This window comes from Taudactylus pleione, unplaced genomic scaffold (genome assembly GCF_031769625.1).
Source record: "Taudactylus pleione unplaced genomic scaffold, aTauple2 ptg000969l, whole genome shotgun sequence".
Classification (NCBI taxonomy): Eukaryota; Metazoa; Chordata; class Amphibia; order Anura; family Myobatrachidae; genus Taudactylus; species Taudactylus pleione.
Window position 1 is genome coordinate 1,743,893 of NW_028285370.1, and position 14,606 is coordinate 1,758,498.

The 14,606-nt window shown below is 47.1% G+C and overlaps 1 pseudogene; it reads left to right on the top strand.

Annotated features, from left to right (window-relative positions):
* Positions 1–11,520: 11,520 nt before the first annotated feature.
* LOC148454867 (EF-hand calcium-binding domain-containing protein 12-like) overlaps positions 11,521–14,606 on the top strand; it is a 108,791-nt pseudogene continuing 105,705 nt past the window's right edge.

The following is a 14,606-nucleotide window of genomic DNA, read 5'->3' on the forward strand; positions in this document are numbered from 1 at the left end:
TCTGTTTCAAAGAATTTGAAGCACGATTATAAGTTAATCAATTTTGGATGCTATCAATGTTTGTGTAATTAGTGACAGTATTGATGTACTTAGTGATATAAATTAGCTATAATTGGTGTTCCACATAATTGTAAATCTGATCATAAATATTACATTTGTAACAAGGAAATCCCTATTTTTAAAAACACAACACAGACAGTCACTTACCTAGACGAGGCCATGAAGCCTCACATTTAGAGTTACAGCCTCTCAGATGCTTCTCCAGTAGTAGAATTAGAGAAAATGTGCTTTATAATAAAAACAATACACCTTGCTAGGATTCTGTAACTATAATGCAAGTCTCTGCTGAGGGTAAGCCTCACTGGCTGTCCTGTGTTATGACATCACTGGCCACTGTGACATCACTGATTTGCATAACCATGGCAGGTCAGATATCTGACACAGGGTCTCCATCATGCACATGCAGGGGCTCCATCAGAGAGTTATGGGGGGTACAACACTAAGGGGGCCAGACTGCCTGGGGGCCCACTGTGGCCAGAAACACAGCCTAATTCCTCTGTACTGGGCCCCATATTTCTCTGCACACATGTACTGTACCTGCTGCCCGGATCACTAGTTCTCTCACACCAAAGAGAGTCATTCTGGGGCAATAGTGAGCTCCTTGTAATAATAAGCAAAGATAAATCAGGGCAAGTCCATGAACTTAGTTTTCTTTCTGAAGTTATTACCACTTAGTGTAGCCCCATGTACTCTATTAATGCACATTCACATCATACTCTGCAATAAGCCTGTGTACCAAATTTGCTGACTTCCAATGTGGCAGACAGGTTGGCTCAGCAGGGAGAGGGGTGTCGCAGGAAATTAGTAAGAGGGGGGAGGGTCCCATGGGAAAACTGGAGCCAGGTCAGCGGTCCAATCTTTTTTTTTATTAAATTGGCAAGGTGCAGCAATGACGTGGCTGCATCTCTTGTGCGCCCTAAAAGGCTGCACCCTTGGCCTGGAGCAGACGCTTGTTTGCTCTGTAGTAGTACAGAATCCGCACTGTAGAGTTAGGTGACGCAGGTTAGCTATGCTGATATACGCCGCGCCCCCTGACCTCTCCTCAGTGCTGCTGCTGCTGCTCCATTAGGGCTAGAAGGGAAATGTGCTTCTGATGGGAAGCTGAAGTTTGTTTCTATCTGCTCCATGAACAGAACGCCAGTGTGCCCCATGGTCTTCAGAGTGCCCCACACCACACCCACAGCTTTCCAGTGTGCCCTGTGCCCTACACACAACACTCCAATGTAACCCTCACCCTTCCAGCGAGCCCCATGCCCTACACATGGCCTTCACATGTTACCACCTGCAAACCAGAGGTTCTCACATGCCAGCCGTTGCCCGCTAGCATGTCTATCACATCAAGTAGGGGAAGAAAAAAATGGGGGAATTATCCATAGTGGTGCACTAAACAATACATAAAACATAAGTTTTATTAATTTGTATACATAATAGCGCGGCACTAAAAAGTGAAAATACAGTATATTTAAAAAGAATTATAGGACCATATTTTGGAGAATTGTTATCCCCTCTTTTCCATTGAATAACATCCCTGATATGCTATGGTATATAACATACTATACATATATTAACCGAAGCACTTAGTGCATCACCTGTATGTGAGATCAATATGGAAATGGAATTGTCTATACTGATAGACACACACATACGTCGACCTATACTCAACATCTATAATAGGACATTTAGTGGATCAGGAGCGTACGTCCCCTTTTTAAATACACTCATTTACATTACACACACCAAATTCTTTTTAAATATACTGTATTTTCACTTTTTAGTGCCTTGCTATTATGTATACAAATTATTCAAACTTATGTTTTATGTATTGTTTAGTGCACCACTATGGATATTTCCCCCCTTTTTTTATTCCCCTACTTGATTTAACAATATGTCCGTGGTAGCACCCCCATTTTCCCGAGTTGAGAGAGAATGATATCTGTGGGGTTTATTCTAACTAAATATTAGGGCATACATGGGGTCTGGTGCAACTGGAAAATAAGAGTTATGGTAAGAACTTACCTTTGTTATCTCTATTTCTACCAAGTCCATAGGGTTCCACAGGATACCTTGGGGTATAGGCAGGGGCGTCTTAAGAGAGGAGGGGCCCCGTGTGCACTCACCGTGCGGGGCCCCCTCCTCTCTTTCTGGTGGCTGGCAGCCGACTGACACAGCTGGCCAGCCACCAGAGCCGTAATACACTCCGGGCACTAGAGTGTGCCCGGAGTTTACTGCGCATGTGCAGAGCGTTGGTAAATGGTCGCAGTGGCCATTTTCAAGGTGTTCTGAGCAGCGCTGACACCCAATGCGGGACACGGACAGGTAAGTTTAATAAAAAGCATCCTGAGAGGCAAAAGGTATCAAAAGCATAATACCATACAAAGGTATGGACAGAAAACCACCTGGCCGCCTTACAAAGCTGAACAGCCAAGGTGCCAAGGTGAACTGCCCATGAGGGACCCACAGGCTGAGTAGAATGAGCAGTAAGAGGGCGGCATTGGAATGCCCTCATAAGTGTAAGCCTCAAAGATTGCAATGCGAATCCACCCTGCCAACGACTGTTTGTTGGCAGGCCATCCCTTCTTATGGAAACCGTAGAGGACAAACAAGGAAGCCGACTTCCGAATGGAACTGGTATGAGCCACGTAAATTACGGAGAGCACGTACCACATCCAATGAGGCCTCACCTGCTGAAAGGTCTGGTGAGTTAAAGGCCGATACTGTAATTTCCTCATTTATGTGGAAACCAGACACCACCTTAGGAAGAAAACCAGGGCGAGTCCTAAGAACCGCCCTGTTCCTGTGAACAATTATAAAGGCAGGGCGACAAGAAAGAGCCCCAAATCTGACACCATTCTAGCTGAAGTAATAGCTTGAAGAAATACAGTCTTAGCTGTAAGCCATTTGAAGTCTACTGAGCCCAGGAGTACAAATGGAGGTCCTTGGAGAGCCCTAAGGACCACAGCCAAATCCCAAGAAGCCACTGGAGGGACAAAAGGAGGCTGAATGCGAAGGACACCCTGCATAAAAGTGCAGATATCAGGAAGTGGAGCAATCCTATGCTGAAACCACACTGACAGTGCGGAAACATGCACCTTCAAGGATGCAAGGCGACTTGTAAACTCACCTGTAGGAAAGCCAGAGCCCTGGATATCCAAAATACCTGGGAATTTTACCCCCTGGGTGACACCCATCAACTAGTGCTTTGAACACTGCCCAAAGTTCCAAGATATTCATCAGAAGGGCCAATTCCGCTGACGCCCACCGTCCCTAAAAAAACATGTGGACCCGTCACAGCCCCCCAGCCTCGAAGACTGGCACCCGTCGTGAGAAGGACCCAGTCCGGGATTCCTTGATGAGATGAGACGTCTGTAATCACCAAGTTAGAGACAGACGCCCCACCAGAGAAAGCACCATCGTTTGTGACTTTATCCGACGGGACAATCCATCCTACCTGGAGAGAGTCAACCTCTGCAGAGGTCTGGAGTGAAACTGGGAATAATCCACCATGTCAAATGTTGACACCATGGACCCCAGTAATGGATACTCGGCGACCTTGAAGACAAATACGTACCCTTGTCTGCAACGCCGAGAGCTTTGCCTCTGTTAAGAAGATTATCTGCTCTTGAGAGTCCAACAGTGCACCAAGAGGGACAAAAGGAGGCTGAATGCGAAGGACACCCTGCATAAAAGTGCAGATATCAGGAAGTGGAGCAATCCTATGCTGAAACCACACTGACAGTGCGGAAACATGCACCTTCAAGGATGCAAGGCGACTTGTAAACTCACCTGTAGGAAAGCCAGAGCCCTGGATATCCAAAATACCTGGGAATTGTACCCCCTGGGTGACACCCATCAACTAGGTAAACTACACCCTGTGGTAAATCCTGGCAGAAGCGAGTATCCGAGTTCTGCGCATGGTGTTAACCACATAGTTGGAGAACCCCTTAGCCCATAGGAGGGATGTCTCAAAAGCCACGCCATCGAAGACAGACGACCCAGATCTGAGTAAAAGCAAGGACCCTGAGACAACAGGTCCGAACGTTGAGGCAACAGCAACGAAGTGTCGATGGAGAGACTCCGCAGAGTACCAGTGACGGCTGGGCCATGCTGGAGCCACCAGCAGGATCGTACCCCCTTCTTGCTTGAACTTTCGAAGCACACAAGGAAGAAGGGATAACGGAGGAAACTGGTACACAAACTGGAAGGTCCACAGAACCGACGGTGTGTCTACCAGGAGAAACTCTGCATCTCTTTTTCTGGACCCGTACACAAGCAGCTGGCGGCTGTGTCTGGAGGCCATGTGGTCTATATCTGAAAGGCCCCATTTGTCCCCTAGGAGCTGAAATACCTCCTGGGGAGGAGACCATTCCCAGTTGAGGACTCCTGGGATGAACACAGCCGAGATGGCCGGGAGATTGCCGTCTGTCCAAGTCAGAATGTAGGATACCTCTTTAAGGGCTGTCTGACTTCCTGTTCCTCCCTTGACAGTTTAAGTAAGCCACTATAGTGGCGTTATTTGACTGAATTTGCACTGGTTGTCTGTGCAGAATAAGTCTTGCATGTTGTAGTGCTTTGAACACTGCCCAAAGTTCCAAGATATTCATCAGAAGGGCCAATTCCGCTGACGCCCACCGTCCCTAAAAAAACATGTGGACCCGTCACAGCCCCCCAGCCTCAAAGACTGGCACCCGTCGTGAGAAGGACCCAGTCCGGGATTCCTTGATGAGATGAGACGTCTGTAATCACCAAGTTAGAGACAGACGCCCCACCAGAGAAAGCACCATCGTTTGTGACTTTATCCGACGGGACAATCCATCCTACCTGGAGAGAGTCAACCTCTGCAGAGGTCTGGAGTGAAACTGGGAATAATCCACCATGTCAAATGTTGACACCATGGACCCCAGTAATGGATACTCGGCGACCTTGAAGACAAATACGTACCCTTGTCTGCAACGCCGAGAGCTTTGCCTCTGTTAAGAAGATTATCTGCTCTTGAGAGTCCAACAGTGCACCAAGATGGAACTTCCTCTGGGATGGAATAAGTGAAGACTCCTTCCAATCCATCTGCCAGCTGAGGGTCTGCAACACCGATATTGTCAGTTGCAGATGGCTGCAAAGTAATTCTGGAGATCCTGCTAACAGTAGGAGGTCGTCCAGATAGGGAAGCAGGCGAACACCCTGAAACTTCAGGAGGGCCGCCATGACCACCCTTACCTTAGTAAATACCCATGGTGCCATAGAGAGACCAAAGGGTAGACCTGAAACTTGCAATGGTAATCCAGTGCAGCAAATCTGAGGAAACATTGATGAGATTTTGCAATAGGTACATGCAGGTAGGCATCCTGGTTGCCCAGAGACACCACAATGTCTCCAACTTCCATAGCTAATACAATGGAATGCAGAGTTTCCATTCTGAACTGAGGTACCCTTTTGTAATCTGTTTAGGAACTTGAGGTTGAGGCTAGGATGGTATGCACCGCACGTTTTTCTGTACCAGAAAGAGGTGGGAATAATAACCCATCCCTCTTTGGGGTGACGGGACAGGCACTATGACCCCTGCCAGGAGCATAGAACGCTCCACCTACTGGATTTCCAGGGCCCTTTCTTAAACTGAAGGAAGGCCTGCGGTGAAAAATTGATGGGGAGGTCTTCTCGGGAGGACAGGGCATATCCGTGGGAGACCACTTCCTTTACCCAAGTGAGAAGGACCCAGTCCGTCTATGGTGGTTTGACACTAGCCCTGGGCAAATAGTAGAAGTCGGTCCCCACCTTGGGGCTCCCCAAGGGGAGGCCTGACCCGCCAGGCTGAGGGTTTGTCATCCGCTATGGCGGCTGGACATCTACCGCTCCAAGTCTGTTTCTTGGCCCCAGAGGGTCTCGGAAAGCACTGCACCTTAGGCTTACCCTGGGGACGATAGAATCAAGAAGACGAGCTCCCAGATCAGGATGGAGTAGGAGCTCAAGGCAGGCATGCAAAATTAGCTGTCACCAGTGTATCCACAATTTTGACTAAATCAGGGCCAAACAGAACCTGAGCATTATAAGGTAAGCATTCCAATCCCTTCTTGGATTCCGCATCTGCTCTCCAAGAACATAGAACAAGGAGCGGCGAGCTGACACCGTCGCCGCAGAAATCCTTGAAGTAAGAATCCAAAGCTTCCTCAATAATGTACACAGCTGAATTCAAGCGTGTCAAATGAGAATCCACCTAAGAGGGAGACTCCCATTTAGTGAAATAGTTGTTTGCAAAGGGGTATGCATAAGCCAGGCGCCTTAGTGGTTAAATCATTTCCTTAAAATAAGCGTACGTAGGCATAGCCATGGAAAGGCCATTGTCCATGATGAGCATTACCATTCAGACTCAACTCCCTTGGGAGGGGGCTCAGAATCAGATAAATGCAGGAGTTCACCCTCATCAGACTACATGTCATCATTATACTTGAGTGATGGGGGGGTAACAACGGTCTCTTAGCAGGCCTAAACGGAGGTTCCTGCAACCCATCCGTTAGGTTCTGAACCGTAGTGGACAAAGTGTTAACCCAGACAGGTTTTGCGGGGGGGAAGCACCTGTGGAGGGGGACATTATGCCACCATTATGCCAGTGGGGGAAACGCAGGAGGGGCAGTCAACTGATCCACTAAGGCATTTAGAGCATGTGTAGGCAAGCCCATGGAGGCTCCTGTGACATTTCAGGCACAGTAGGGGTACAGGAAAGGGCATAATATAGCTGTACATAAACCCTCCAGACATACATCCCCTTCTCCTCTACCTACTTTACATCTGGAGCAGGCAAGTTGGTGAGGAGCACTATTTAGCATTGAATCTTCGCTCCCAGACAGGATAAATAATGTGACCCACCACACAGTGAGAACTTCTGATTGTGAGTCAATTACCACCCTGACAGTACAGTAACGAGAGGAATGAAGGGAGGAAAGATAAAGGGATAGCAAAAAAAGGCTGACAGAAGAAATCAGACACAGCGCTAGCATAAGTCACCAACTATGCAGAAAAAATAACCTGCACAATAGCACTATAATCGACTACAAGACCTAATGTCTAGTAGGAATAGTGCTGCATACTCTGACCTTACTACTGGAGGAGAGGTATGCAGGGGGGAACCAGGCACCGCTGTGTGAGACCAGCACTGTAGCTCAAAAAAGATGACCGCACAGTGTGGGCGGGCCCGGGAGAGGAACGCTGGAACAGCCCGCTGAATCACTGAGGAAAAAGCGTCGCTGTGAGCATTGGGGGAGGTGCCACCTGCAATAGGACAATGCCTCACACTGCTTACTGACACAGACACTGCAATACACACTGCTTACTGACACAGCCACACACCTCTTACTGACAAGGACAATGCCTCACACTGCTTACTGACACAGACACTGCAATACACACTGCTTACTGACACAGACAGTGCAATACACACTGCTTACTGACACAGCCACACACCTCTTACTGACAAGGACAATGCCTCACACTGCTTACTGACACAGACACTGCAATACACACTACTTACTGACAGGAACGAATCCAATTCGGTGTGAATTGTGAGGTGCGAGTTGATGTTTTCTCTGCAAATTCACATAGCAAATTCATGTTGCAATCCAATTAGCAAATCGCACTGAACCCACCAGAGTAAACTCAAAATGTTTCCATCCGCACCTCCCTGGGGGTGAGACATGGGGCCATATTCAATTAGACGCAAAAAGCCGAGATCCGCGGAAAAGTATCGCCGATCTTGGCTTATTGCGTGGCGGAAACTTATCTCCATATTCAATTCCAGCCGCTTTTCGCGTACATGGAAAGTCAATGCAATGTAATAGGCGAAAAAGATGCGCCTCTGTATAGCAGGAGAAAAGAAGTGCAATTTTTTTATTTTGGGGTACAAAGGTGGGGAAACCACTCAGAACCCTTGGGACAGCCCCCCAAAGGACAACTGTGTCAAAAAATTCAGAAAAAAAAGAACACCCTAAAAAAGTTCTTTCATTTTGGGGGCGAAGTAAAAAGTAGGGGGACAAGCATAAAAACTAGCGAAATAGACTTTTTGGGGGTCTGTAAGGATGGGTCAGGTCTTTTTAGGATTGCAGGTGCATGCAGCAGGTGCGCTTTTCACGATATTTAAAACTTCACTTTAGAGACTTTAAACCCTGCTAGCACCCATTTTCATGTACCCCAAATTTATACAGGACTATTTATTTTCCCCAAAAATACTGCTTTATGCCATTCTTCACCACTTGTGCAAAGACGCTAATAAGAAGCAATTAACACAACTTAAGTACCCCAAATAGATTTATAAGGGCTATTCAGGCACATCTACACTGATCCCCAATGTTAGTGCATCTTTTTGGGGGGTTCAGGCTGATTTTCCCATTTCTGACAGCACTTTCCGCCTGTTCCGACTTCGCGGCTTGCCATTTTTGCGTGGTTTGGAATTGAATAGGGTGAATATCGGGGGCGCACACAATAAGTTTCCGTGTCCAAAACATGTGATGTAGACGGAAAGTCGGGCAGGCGAAACTTTATCGTGGACGTTAAACTAATTGAATACTGACCATGGTAGGGAAAATCTTTGTTTTAAGGATACAATGTTGGAACAACCTGCAGAACCCCATGTGCCTCAAATTACCCCAAAATCAACTTGTTAGTTTATTCACCCCAAATGTAATAACAGAAGTTTTTTCATTGAAAAATAATACATTTGTAATTTTTATTTTAAGTACCCTCAAAGCACCCCAAAATCTCCTTATATCCTACTTTTTTTATACACACCCCTCTACACCTACAGTACAATAATAACAAAAAAATCATTCCATGCAAACTCACGTAGTATCATCCCACCAGGACTAACATCATGTCAATTAGAAGATCTTTTGCCTCAGAAAGTGGACAAAACACAACTTACAGTACTCATCCATTTGGGGTACACACCACGGTTTTGACACAAACTTGCTCTGCTGCTTCCACAGGAAGTCAGATGTTAGCTTGTGAGGCATATTACCGGCAGCAGAGAGCCAAACACTCACTGGCAGCAAAACAGAATTCTGATTTCTGACATTTGTTTTATTATTATTTTATTTTTTATTAATTAAACAACTTGTCTCCAGTACAGGAGACATTTTCCTTGAGCCCACATCCTTATCATCAAACAGCTTCGGTCTTCAAGAAATGGAGATGACGCCAGACCCACTGTCAGACATTTGGGGACATGTTTTAACCAGGCCAATCAGAGAGTGGGGTCAGGCCATCGCCATGGTACCTTGAAAGCAACAAGCCTTGGATGTGAGAGGGACTGGAAGGCTCCTGCACCTACAGAGCATAGCTGGGGAGCTGCTCCTTCATGTCAGGGGTACTTTATTTTATACACTAGATTTTTTTTTAGCAGGGTTAGGCAAAGTGTGACACTCCAGCTGCTGTGGAACTATACCTCCCAGCATGCCCTGCCACAGCTTTGCTGTTAGAGCATTATAACCCTGTGGCAGGGCACGCTGGGACTTGTACTACCAGATGAGCTGGAGTGCATGACGTTGCCTAGCCCTGTGTTAACTTATTATAGCCTAGAAGCTTGATTGATATAATCACTAATGCATGGGGTGTGACAACCCTGATATCAGATTTTTTTACAGTGGGTACAATGTTATATATTTGTCCCTGTTTTTTTACTTCAAGGTACCATGCTGTTCAGCCGGAGGCTATTCTCATTATCTATTATTATTTGGTCATTTTTAGGAGTGGTCTATGGGGGTCATTCAGACCCACTCGCAAGCGGCAGTACGCTCGCAAGTGGGTCGATGTTCCCCACTGCGCATGCGCACGACAGAGGGAGCTCCGTCGTGCGCATGCGCGAGACCCGGCGAGCGATGGGGAATCCGTCGCTCGGGGTCTCGCACCAAAGGGGGCGTGCTGTTGATGGTGACTGACAGCACCTCCCCTTTGGTGGGCGTGCCTGCCAGACAGAGGCGTTCCCATGGGAATGCCTACCGTCTGAAGCCGGCCCCACTGACATCACTAGTGATGTCAGTGGGAGTGATTTTGGCTCTGATAGAGCCAAAATCACTCCAGGGCTTGTGGCTGGGAAACCCTACCGCAGGGTTTCTGTCGCAAGTCCGATGGTCACGATGGTCAAGACCATCGCGACCATCTTTTTGGACGCTCGTATATGCTGTGGGTGGTGACCCACAGCCATACGAGCGTCCAGGAGGACGCTCCATTTTAATGGAGGAGGGCCCTGATTCAGAGCGAGCGCTCTGGTAAGAGCGTCCGGCTCTGAATCAGGGCCTATGTCTGCCATCTAGTCCAGGTTCAGCCGATAGTGGCACTGCAAGTTCCAGCATAACCTTCCAGCTACACAATTCCTCTGTTCCTTGGGCTTAATCCAAAATTGCACGCAATGTCGATGTTGGACGCAGTAGGCGATTTTGCACGTGCGGCTATGCCGTAGCGACGGTCACCGCCAGGATTTAAAATGTATTTGATGCGTAATAGTGAATGTGGTTGTTACATTTATAAAAATGGATTCCAACATGGGTGCAGGTGAGACGTGTCTGTGATATGTGTCTGGCATAAATCAGGCGCATAGGCTCCTGTCCAATACCCACACTTAAAATAGTCATCGGTGTTGCTTTGTATGTGTGTCGCAATTTGTGATTTTTTTTAGTGAACCTAGGCCCTCATTCAGAGCCGCTCGTTAGCGGCAGTACGCTCGTTCCGAGCGATGTTTGCACATCTGCGCATGCGTACGGTTTTTAGTACGCATGCGCGAACCAGTCAGTGCGGCCGAAAATCGTTGGTACGCAATATAGCGAGGGCCTGCTATTTTGAGTGACAGAATGAGGCGTATGTGGGTGGTAACAGGAGAAGGTGTTTGAAAATGGGGAGTGGAGATTTAAAACAGCAGCGTCATTGACCACGTCACTGGGTTATTTTATAGCCAGAACTGCTCGCAAATTTGTGGTAGCAAACACCAACCACAAGAATAGCGAGCAGTTCATACGCTGGTCGATGTACTCGATTAATCTAATAAATAGCGGACATGACGTAGGATGCGAGCGGCCAGGGGGCGTTTTTAACAAATAAACGAGCGTATGTTTTGCTCGCTCGTTCAGACTTAGAGGTGTGAACAGACTGCAATGTGCGTACGGATCATTTGAATAGCCCCCCCTTGTTTTTAAACGAGCGACCACAAATAGCGAACGGCTCTGAATCAGGCCCCTAATTTGCGTTTGTGATCAAATTAGAGTCTAATATTGTTTTGTGAAGCAGAACCACTAAAACAATGATCCTGGACATGTTCAGCCACTTACATATTTCTCCATTCCAGGACCAGCCCTAGTGTAAGCTCCAGAGATCTGTCGCCCATGGAAATAGCAGAATAAATAGGAGAATTTGTGGCACCGCTGCCTTTATGCTGCATTGCATGTAATGCACGAGAGCTGCTCCAATGACATTATCCGGGATAAAACTATGCTGAATGTGACAATGGCTACAGAAGTCTCGTTCCAGGACTTTCATCCACCAATGGATAATCACTTGACGGGGTACAAGCAGAGAGATCTGTCCCAGACTCGTTTCTTCAAGGTGGCCTGCAGGATGTTTGGACCTCCAAAGTCAAGTACACAACGCATTATTGCTCCCCCCATGGTAAAACTGCAATCTGGGTCAGTAGAGGTTACGGAACCATCGCTTGTGGCTTCTGGCAGCATCATTAAGTCAGAATCTGAAAGGATGGCTGAGATCGGAGAGACTAGTAACATCGGTCAGAATATTTCTGACTGGTTACTGGAAAGACAGAAGTTCAGGACCCAGTTGGGCAGTATGGGGGACATAGACAAATGGCTGCGTGGAAAACTGGACCTGACAGACCTAGAAACCAGGGTACAGGATAGGATGGATGAGAGAAGTCTCAAAAGCCGAATGTCCCTAGAAACCACTGAAGAAATGGTGGGTTCAGCACTTAGAAATCACAGTTTTCAGCAACTTTAGTCCTATCGAAAGCCAAAAGGCAAACTTATCCTTCAGCACCGATGCAGCTTAAGGTGGGACTTAACCAGAAATGTGAAACACTTATCCTTATACTCTATGTAACTGCCCATTCAAATCTTTATAGTGTTACATGGGTATTTTATACTGACTTATATGAATCTTCTCCACCACTCAGTGGGAGCTACCATGTTGGTTTTGCTAAGCGTGTTTTACATACTGAGGGCTAAGACCATGTTATTATTACAGAAGGACAATATTCTTATTTATTAATAGGAGGTGTAAACAGGTAGAGGATGGTAAAACATAATGTTTATTTATTGACCCAAATCAGTCATTAAAAATGTGGGGTATACTTTAAATATGGTAAAGGGCAGTAAGCAACTTCTGAATAGCAATACACTACAATTCAACCACACACGCTTTAGCACTATGGCCCTCATTCAGAGCCGCTCGTTAGCGGCAGTACGCTCGTTCCGAGCGATGTTTGCACATCTGCGCATGCGTACGGTTTTTAGTACGCATGCGCGAACCAGTCAGTGCGGCCAAAAATCGTTGGTACGCAATATAGCGAGTGCCTGCTATTTTGAATGACAGAATGAGGCGTATGTGGGTGGTAACAGGGGAAGGTGCTTGAAAATGGGGAGTGGAGATCCGAACGCAGGCGTGCTTAAAGGTCAAAACGGGCGTTTTATGGGTGTGTATATTTAAAACAGCAGCGTCATTGTTCACGTCACTGGGTTATTTTATAGCCAGAACTGCTCGCAAATTTGTGGTAGCAAACACCAACCACAAGAATAGCGAGCAGTTCATACGCTGGTCGATGTACTCGATTAATCTAATAAATAGCGGACATGACGTAGGATGCGAGCGGCCAGGGGGCGTTTTTAACAAATAAACGAGCGTATGTTTTGCTCGCTCGTTCAGACTTAGAGGTGTGAACAGACTACAATGTGCGTACGGATCATTTGAATAGCCACCCCTTGTTTTTAAACGAACGACCGCAAATAGCGAACGGCTCTGAATGAGGGCCAATATCCATTTCTGTGCACTGGAGTTCCACCTACACTGCTTCATCTTCTCTTGGCATCATTGCAGTTAAATTGGGGTCTAAGGAGCTGATTCAGACCCGCTCTCTAAGAAGCATTCGCTTGTTGCTGGCGATGGTTCGCAATGTGCGCATGTGTATGCATCGCAGTGCGCAAACTAGTCCGATCGATCGGGAAGCGTACACTCGCAGACAGCCCAGCAGAGTGAGTGACAGGAGCAGCTGTTTGTGGGTGGTAACAGGGGCTTGCCACTAGAAATGGGGGAGTGGAGGTGCGAATGCAGTTATGCCCAAGTGTCTTAATGCCATATCAGAGGCGTGCATAATTAACAGGCAGTGTCATTGTACTCGTCACCTGGTTGTTTTTTACACTGAAGTGCTCGCAGCGCTTGCGGTAGGATATAGTCAACCTCAAGCGCTGCGTTCGCTTCTGATGGTACCCGATGTACCGATGGTTGCATACGCTTCCTGGAGATGTCGTGCGCTAGTGGGTGTCTTAAGACAGGCTGGTGGGCATCTGCATACACAAAACAATCGCACGCCAAGACATAGTGGGCGTGCTTATGCCTTGCCGTGTGATCATCTGCCTTGCTGGTTGTGTGCCGAATTTGTATAGGCTGTGTGCGTGTGAACGCATCTAGCAAGCGAGTCTGAATTGAGCCCTAAATACTAAGCCTTGGAGAGAGAGAAAATGGATGGAGATAAAGTACCGACCAATCAGCTCCTACACTACATAATATTAGCACCACTTTGGGTCATATATTGAACGCTAACTCACCTGGTGGCACCCCAGGATCCTCCAGTATGACAATACAAGGATCAGCATTCCCTCCAGAAATTATTTTGGCACCCCCTCATACTGACATACACCCCAAGTAGAGGCAGCATTTCAGTTTACTGATTAAATCTCTGATTAAATAATGAAGGGTTTTCAGGGAACTTGCGTTGGCTGCACTGAGAATGCATCTGCTCTGGTTTGAAACATCTTTTCACTATTCCCAGTTACTTGTGATATCTGATATACCTCAACTAGATGATCCCTGTTACCAGATAACTATAGTATTCTGCTTCCAGCCATATAAAACTGAGGCAGGCGGTCACCACATGATGAGGAGCTCGCAGTCCCGTGTGATCACACCCACCATCCAGCAGGTTAACCCAGAAGCCCTGGCTATCCTGGAAGGTTACCTGAATCAGTGCCGGCTGCGCTTGGTGGACCTCTATAACCAGACAGACAAGAGCAAGCAGTGCCAGATTAAGGTCCACATGGGCCTGGAGCTGAAATTTATAAGGGGCCTACTGTGTGCCGCCGCAGGGGGTGTGACCAGTGTCGCGGGGCGTGACTAGTGATGTGGGTTGGATGACCAGAGCTGTGGGGGTGTTGTCTGCCCAGTGAGAGTGGCTAGCACCATGGAAGGCATAGCTAATATACATAGTAACATAAGGAGATTCACCCATACAAACAGCTTTAATTCATAGAGGGAACTTACTCAAAAATATAAAAATCCAGATAAACACGGAC